This window comes from Castanea sativa, chromosome 2 (assembly GCF_040712315.1).
Source record: "Castanea sativa cultivar Marrone di Chiusa Pesio chromosome 2, ASM4071231v1".
NCBI classification, from domain to species: Eukaryota; Viridiplantae; Streptophyta; class Magnoliopsida; order Fagales; family Fagaceae; genus Castanea; species Castanea sativa.
This window is the reverse complement of record NC_134014.1, coordinates 24911503-24920813: the sequence shown is the minus strand read 5'-3', so window position 1 is coordinate 24920813 and position 9311 is coordinate 24911503. Positions and strand designations below refer to the sequence as shown.

The 9311-nt window shown below is 37.3% G+C and overlaps 1 long non-coding RNA gene across 1 annotated transcript; it reads left to right on the top strand.

The window, feature by feature from the left end:
• Window positions 1-6741: 6741 nt before the first annotated feature.
• On the top strand, window positions 6742-8706 carry LOC142624062 (uncharacterized). Its single transcript, XR_012842270.1, has 2 exons — window positions 6742-7211; window positions 7290-8706. It is a non-coding gene; the product is annotated as an uncharacterized LOC142624062 (long non-coding RNA).
• The last annotated feature ends 605 nt before the right edge of the window (window positions 8707-9311 follow it).

Genomic DNA, 9311 nt, shown 5'->3' with positions numbered 1-9311 from the left:
GAGTTCTTGTTATCATTAATATTTCAAAAATCACACTGTTGGATTTTATTCTCTTAAAATGTACACTAAATTTTATGCTAATCGGATGTCATTTTTAAACTTCAGGCGCTAGCAATTAATCCAACATTTTCCATTTAAAATGGAAAGCATCATATACATAGTAAGTAATAATTGGTGGAACATAAAGTGGAACATAAAAAAAAGTACAGAGGATTTGCATTCGTCATTTACTATTCTATCTAGAAGCCCTTCTTTTATGCATAACTTTAAAAACAGAAATTTAAGATGTAAACACATCCTTAGTCGATGGCATAGTTATTGATTTTAGACCATCTTGAAATTTTGTAAACATGTTAAATATAAGAAGAAAATTTAATCTAATAGTGAATTTATTAAAATTCGCACTCAATAAAAAAAAGACTAACTGGTGTAATGTTGCTTGAAATTACACTTGACCTCAATGGGCATGAAAATTTTGATTCATTTACTCATGGATACAGTAGGTTCTGTTAGATTTGTTATCTGGATACAACAACTTGATTATATATCCTAACTAAACAAATTGCTGAGTCCCAAAAGTGTGAGGAGCTATCTCATATATCCGGTGTGAACCTCTTATATATGTGGGAGTTACATTACATACACCTGTTATCTAAGGTAAATATTCATATAAAATAGAGGAATTTGGAAAAGTTTCTTGCATGAGTCAAAGGCTTTACTTATGACATTAAAAATTAGTCAAATTTGTGTAGGAACCTTATAATAATGGCAATATTTCTCTACTCAAATTTGTAATGGTTAAACACAATTTTTTTTTTATACTCGTATAGTCTTATTGAAGTTAGAAGGGAACTTGTTGCCTTGCTGAAAACTTATTTCACAAGAGTGATTAAAAAAAAAAAATTGGAGCGAAAATGAAGGAGATGGGCAACAAGGGATTCTTGATGGCATTAAAACAAAGATAAAAGTTTCAACTTTTTGTGCCGCAACTTTTTACACCTAGATTGAAAGTGGTGGAGAAAAAATAATAAGTCTATGTCATAGTCTAGCTATATCGAAATGTGGCAAAAGTTGCGGCACAAAAGTTGTGGTTTTAAAATAACTTATTTTTATATTATTTAATTTTTATATTATTTAATTTTTATATTATAAGAGGTGCTCTTATCATTATATTAAAAGACACTAATTAATTTTTGGTGGTCACAATTTAAATCTTATATCTTTATTTAAGAGATTTTAATGATGCTAGGAACTCTTCTTTTTGGTTTTAGACTTCTTCTCAAAAATAAAAAAGTTACTAGTTTGGTTCATGTTATTTTGTTTTTAATAAAATTTAAATCCTATGATTTAAGGTGGCTTGGTTTTAAAATAAATCTTGCAATTTTAAAAATTTTAAACTAAACTATTTAATTCCAGAAGTTTCAAATTACCCATTGAAATATAGTGTTGTTAGTTTGAAATATAGTTCTGAAAAAAAAAAACCAAAAAAAAAAAAAACCTTCTGGAAATCGAGTATTAAAGACACGATTTCAGTTGTAAGTCGAGTCTTAGACACTCGATTTCTATTCAGTACTCGAGTTCCGTAGCAGCGAGTACGCCAGACAGAGAGTTCAGAAATATTTACGGCCAAATGCCACTGGAAAAATTCACAGTAGAAATCGAGTCTCTGAAACTCGATTTCCATTTCAGTGGCTTTTTGGTAAATAAGTACTACATAAATCGAGTTTTTAAAACTCGATTTGTACTAGTTAAATTTACGATTATGCCATCCGATTGGAAATCGAGTTTTAGATACTCGATTTCCACTGGGTTTTTTTTTTTTTGGGGTTACCCCCCTTCCCCCTGCAGTAGTATACCAGAATTTTTTTTTCCTTCCCTGCAGCTGTAAACCAGATCCAGAATACATCACATGGGCAGTGTATACAAACATTGAATGAAGAGTACATTAAATGCAAGAAACTGGATCTCCCACAGTTACTATTCATGGGCAGTATAGTTGCCCTTTTAGCTACAGACTATACAAATTTAACCACAGTACGTCCGGCATACAATCTAATTACTAGCTATCGTTTCTTCAAACAAGGCCCCTCATTTCTTCTAACGAGTACAATGGATAGCTACTAGTTCAATTACAACAACATTCAGTAATAAACAAAATAACAATTGACTCGATACAACATAGTCTACATAGTCGCCTAACACTTGTCCATATTGATACAACATGGTCGCCTAGCACTTGTCCATACTGAAGATAACCACAACTCCCACGTACAATGCCATTCAAAAATCGAGCCTCCGCTCGCCTGAAAAACATTAAAGTACGGTTGTAAGTTCCTAAATGTGAAGAACAAAAACCAATTGAAATTTTGAGCATATTATATCAAAACAACAAAGACACTTGCCTAGTTTGTAGCACTACCGCCAATTGAAGCCCCACGGGAACCGCTTGTTGAAGCCCCAAGGGAATTGGGACATCGTCTGCGGTTATGCCCCTCTTCATGACACACTCCGCATCGCTGCCTCGGTTGAATCTCCCTCAAGTCCGAATCTGGGTTCCGGCTTCCCCGTTTTCGCCGTACCCCATCCATTTCATTCCTTATTCTTGACTTCACAGGACGACCTTTGGCCCGCAACAGACTTGGGTCAGGCACCCACCGTGGTCCGCGAACGTCCCTCCACAATGACTCTGACTTTGGCGCCACAAATTGATGTGAATATGTGTGAATGGCGTTCTCCAAACTGTAACATGAGTCAATATAGCTGGTCGCATTGAGATGCAATTGCTGCAAAACTTTAATTGCATGTGAACAAGGGATCTTAATGTTTTGCCACTTTCCACAACCACATGTTCTAGCAAATACGCGCACTTCATGACTGTGGTTTCCCCCTCCACCTCTATAGTCGTTGTACGGGGTAACCACTTGATATACACCAGTTTCATGATTAAATTCCCTCACAGTGTGTCCTGAAGTTTTCCAGCAAATTTGTGGTGTAGATCCCCATTGCATAATCACTCTACACCTTACCTTGAAAGCGATCAGAAGTAATTTCTTTATGTCGATCATGGAAATATGCAACAAGTTTGCACCAAGTGAACTCAACCATTGCAGCAATGGGCAAACCGCGGGCACCTTTAAGTACCCCATTAAAGCACTCAGAGATATTGGTTGTCATTGCACCGTAACGTCTTCCACCATCATGTGACTGGGTCCATTTCTCCACATCCTCACTCATTAGATATGTGTATGGCATATAGCGTTTGAGATGGGGATCATCAAGGTCTACCCTCCTCAGTGCGTTAATCTCGACATCCTTAATAGTTTGCATTATGGACTTAAATTTAGCGTCATGAGTCGCATATCCAACTTTCAAGGCCAATGCCTTTAGAGTCGGGTCATCAAAGTGTGTGTTGAAGTTGCTAGCAACATGTTGAAGGCAATATCGGTGATGTACCTGTAACTTTCCGTCATCACCTATAGGCCACTCTGCAATGGCGCATTTGATATCTTTATGTCAGTCAGAAATAATACAAATGCCCTCATCAGGTATGACATGCCCTATCGAATTCTTGAGACACTCTAAAAACCATCCCCAACTAGCCCCTGACTCCTTGTCCACAACAGCAAAGGCGAGAGGCAAAACCTTTTGGTTAGCATCGGTTGCCATTGCAATCATCAACACCCCTCGATATTTACCATACAAATGAGCCCCATCAATACTGATCACTGGCCTGCAATATCTGAAAGCAGCAATGCATGGAGCAAATGCCCAAAATACATAGCGTAGTAACGTAGTACCATCTATGGGGCTAGGTATGGTCCAATAGGTGTACTGGGTACCCGAATCCTGATCCAAGTATGCCAACAACAACTTTCGCAACCTTTGGTAAGACTCCTCCCAATCTCCAAATATCTTAGCAATTGCCTTTTGTTTTGCGTCCCATACCTTATAGTAAGAGAGCTGATGATTATACTTAGTATCTATGTGGCCCCGAAGCTCATCAATACGAGTAGTGTGATTTTGTCGCAATTTTCCCACAATTTCTGATGCAACGAAATTCGAATCCATCATTTTACCGTCTCTTTGCAGGCCAAAGGGTATACAACTGTGTGGACCCACATAAAACGTGACCATCCACAGACCATTTAATTTAGCCTTCATGAATGCCCCAACGTACCACTTGCAGTTGGTGTCAATGCATGCAGTGCACAATTTAGTTTTGGTCGACCTCCGGATTATAAAATTTCTATTGTCCTTTGCTGCGTATATTATCAATGCACGCTTCACCGCCTTTTTATTTGCAAAAGTCAACCCTTTATTAAAATGCATCTCATCTTCCCAAGTAGAAACAAATGGTATCTGAAGACGTGAAGGATCAACCATATTTTCCCAAGTATTTGCGGAGAATGACTCGGCAGGAGGTGTGTAGGCAGTGATCGTATTTGGAACATGCTGGACGCCAATATCATCGTCTGCATCACCTTCATCATGGCACTCCATATTTTCCTCTTCAAAATTGGAAGCAAGTTCATGGTCATGGTCATCCACATCCTTCTCAAAGTCGCCTCGCTCAATCCTCTCTTCGTACTCGTCCATATCATCGAGATTTTCATCATTATTCGCAAAATGATCTTCGTCCTCCACCCCTAAATATGTCTCTTGAGGTTGAAGTGTTTCACCAGTATTGGCAGCATAATCTTGAGATGGGAATGTGTAACCTCCCATTGTAGTGCATCCATTGTCTAAGGCTGTAAATTGCAAAGATGTAGTTGTTTGTTGCAACGCCTCGACATCAACTTCTGCGAGCGGCTCGGAACTTACGTACAATTTAGCAACATTTACTTGGGATATTTTATGGATCTTATTAAACATGACCTTTACATGTTTATCTTCTTTGATTGTCATGTACTTGTAATTTATCCGTTCATGAAGGACTTCTTGTGGGTAACGATAAATAATATTTATGTCATAACAAGTAGGGCTCAAACTCAGTTCTTTCATTATTTTCATCTTCAAATCATTCAATGTCTTCAACTTACGACGTATCATCATGTAATAGCATTCGATACTCGGACCTTGAAATGCGAATCCGTCAATCTGTTCAGGATTGAAAAGGGGTCCACCGTAGTATACATTTATGTCAATATTCTTCAGAGATTGTGAACCTATTAGAGTCAAGGGTATGTTAGTGGCATATTTTAACACAATTACAAAACATTTTTATGTACTCAAAGTACAAAAATTACAACTTCTTACATCAAACACACCCCACATTTGCATATACTCACTCCACATCACATACAAACACACTCAATCATTATCATTTCATACTCAAACAAATAAAAAAACTAAAGATAACACTTACCCCCACTACAAAATTTCAAATCATTCTAACAAAAAAATAATGAAAAATATTAAACCAAACAACAACAAAAATAGCCATGATAAAAGCCTAACAATACAAATATATCTTAAATATTTTTTACTTTTTATAAAATAAAATTTTTTAAAAAAAAGCCTACCATATATACACTAACTTGTTACATCATATGCATGTACAAACCCCACATTAGCATATATACTCAATCATTACCATTTGTTTCTAAAAAAAAAAAAATCATTAATCATACTCAAATAAAAAAAACTAAACACACAAATCTTCAAATCATTCTATCAAAAATATAAAGAAAAATAACAAACCAAACAAAAAAACTCATTATACATACCCATAAAAAACCTAACATTACATATATGTAACTAACAACTACCCATAAAAAAACCCTAACATTACATATATGTAACTAACAACTATTCAAAAAAAAAAAAAAAAACTAACAACTAGAGAGAGTGTATAAAAACCTTACTTGACTTGAGAATGTGTAAATGGAGGGTGAGTTTGATTTGAAGTTTTGTATGAGAGTGAGAGAGAGAGAGTGAGAGAGGAAGAAAGAGTTGCTAGAATTTTTGGTGTGGCAAACGACAGAACCCAGAAAATAGGTATTGTGTGATAAAAAGCAGCTGCCCTAGCCACGTGGATTAAAGTGGACCAAACATTGCAAATCGAGTATCTTAGACTCGATTTTCCTTTTTTAAAATTGACTCTAAAAGACTCGATATCTACCTGGAGTCCCCCTTGGCCCAATTAGAGTGTTCAATTTTTCACAAATAAATCGAGTCTCTAAGACTCGATTTCCAGGTGGCTACCACGTGGAAAACGGCCACATCATATTTGAGCAGAACATGGAAATCGAGTCTTAAAAACTTGATTTACTTGTTAAAAATCGACTCTCTAAGAGTCGAGATGTTAGTATTTTATATACTTACTTACCGGAGCCTACTAACTATATTCTTCAGCATCTATGCATAATGACCCATTTTCCCCTGGCTTTAAGCTCACCATGTCACTTAAGCTTTGCCATATAAATCTTCGCTTTTGACTTGTCTTCAAAATGCTCACTTTTCATTTCCTTGGTCTTCTCCAAATGACTCCATCATTTTAGCTTTTCCATTTCACACCATATGCTTAGGAACCCATTTAATCACTTTGCTTTTCATTTCTCTTTTTCTTTTTGTTTGTTGCTGTCACTCCTTCAGATGCATCTCACACCTTTTTCACTTTGTGATGTATATCACTATAACTTTGCTGCTTTCTTTAGCTTCTTGGCGTAAATCACTTCTCCAAGAGCTTTAGAACTCCTTTTTCTCCAAACTCTTGAAATCATGTTCTTGTAAATCTTTTATTTTTAAAATCCCTTAAGCTCATCAAATCTTCCAAAGCCTTGTTGTACCCACCTTCAATCTTGCACCTATGTGGCCAAAACCCAAGAAGGACGGTGAGATGGTGGTTGCAAAATGAAGGAGATCAGAGCGACGGCATTCCACAACAATAATCAAAGAAGTATAAAGATGCTCGTTGCAGGACCTAGACATGATAAAGCGTCACCACCGAAGAAGATAGAGAACTCATCGGCAAGGAGCAAGGTTGTTTTGTAGGTAGCATTGAAGGCATTTTGCGGCAGCTCGACGCCCATGGCCACCAGACTTGTTTGTACTAATTTCAGCTAAGTAATGTTGATGGCAAAGAGAAAGGAACACACTCGTCATTGAGAGGCAAGGTTTTTGTTGTAAGAGAATGATGCCGAATGCGACGACTAGGTGTTGAATCCATTCTTCATGCAAGCTTGATAAAGTCAAATGCCACGCATCCCTTGGTGAGCTAATTTTGTTTTTGCTGATCTCTTGGATATACTTGGCGATGTGTTGAATAGATTGTGTTGTTGATTGTGTAGGATGGATCTTCTTTGGGAAATCACAGACCCACCGTGAGGTGCCAACTTATGAGGTCATGCCATTGCTCTCATTGAAAGCTCATGTCGAAGTCGATTCCCATTGATTATGATAGTCGCAAGGCATGTAAATTAGTTTGCTGTATGGCTATACTTGACTTTGAGTAAGCCATTGTATTGGAAGTAAACTGTCCCCACTGAATGAGCAAATTGGGTTCATATGAGGAGATGATTATGAATGAGACGTTGGGGATGCTTCAATTTTTTATTTGTTTTATTGTTGGCCAATTTGGCGAGATTGTGATTGCCAATATTAATTTTGATGAAGCCGTAACCATGAGCAATGAGCAATACTACTAGCCGCCTTAAGATAGCGTATTCGAGATGGAATGGAGTAAAGATATCATTTGGCGATGTAGAATAGGGGTTTGACATAGCTGCTGTATGTGCTGCAGCCCCCAATATTGTGTTCTTGTGGCGAATGTGAATAAAGATGTGGAGTCACAAGTTGTTGCTTCATGCTTGTTAATGAGTTGTTTGGTGTCTTTTGTAGAATACAACTCACTGATAGCAACAAGAGACCCACAATAAGTGGTACTGGATTAGTAAAGTTAAAGCCCTTTCTAGTCTTCTTATTATTTGCATTGGGCATTTGATGAGCTTATTGTCCCGCTGTCTGTGCGCATGACCAGGTCGCTTTTAGTTCCGCTCAAGGGGATCGCAAGGCTTCCTTGGTCAAGCTTGGTGAGGATAATAGCAACAAACATGAAGCTCCCCTTTTGAATGACTAGAGGGCGACTGTGGTAAGGAAAGTGCATAGGACTCAGTTTGTTCCTTTGGCCAAAGAGCGACTGTTCAAATGAAAGAGTGTCGCCAAGAACTTGATTGAGGACTGGCTGATTGTAGAGTTTCTTCTCTACTACCTCTATTGCATCATTGATACATGGTTCAAGTGGAGCTTGGAAGTTCAACTTGCATCTCTTGGCAACTGGATTTTTGTGAAGAAGCGGAAAATTGTAGCCACAAATTTCATAGAGAGATTAATTGCAAGCGAGTGTTTCAAATGCAATAGCTTGGATATTTTTGAAAGACTCCATCTTCTTTGAGTCCCCCTTTCTTTTTTTCTTTTTTTTTTTTTTTTTTTTTTTTTGTTTCTTGAAATTTCTGAAATCTTGGGAACCCGAGCTGGTTGTAATGTGTTATAGGGGCGGCTGCCTTCAAAACATATTCTCTTGTTTTTTCGCTTTTGTGGACAGCCTACTTATTTGTACAAAGCAAATCCTATGCACTAGTATTTATTGAAATTTTGAGCTTGTGCTATCATGGTTAGTAGATACAATTTGTATTTTGCACAAAGAAACACATATATGATGTCTCGTCATGTAATTTTGAATTTTGGAATGAAAAGAATGATTTGTAACCCAAGGATGAGAATTGTTTGTATTTTGTACCTTGAGAATGAGTTTGTACCTTTCTTTGATAGGCTATGAGCATGTTTTTGTTATGAAAACAACTCTTGTATGATTGTGACCATTTAAGTATGTTAAGAAAAGCTTGCTTGGAAAGGTCATGCACACCTTTTGGTTGAGTGGCATAGCTTTGATAGATTGTACACATGCACTTAGTCTCTTGAGAATGACTCATGCTTGATTGGATATGTTGTGAATATGACTTCGTCTTTGCTAAGGCAAGTTAGTAGTCATGTTGCTTGGTTTTCATGCTTTTGCGAACAGGGTTTGGCTAAGCGCATGTCTCGCTATCTGTGCACGATTTTTCAGCACTCTAATGATGAGCGGTTTCATAAACAGCAACTCATGTATAATGAAACTTAGCTCGCTGCTTGGTAGCCGACTTACACTCAACATATATTAGGTCGCTACTTCATTAGTTTCAAGAAGCCCACACATATGAGCTGTGTTTTCATGCATTACAGCTCATAGTGCACTTGTTTGTCACCATTTCATTGAGGTTGATTGCGTTCTCACAGACAGCGGCTTGGATAAAGCCTGTATTGCTATCATCTTT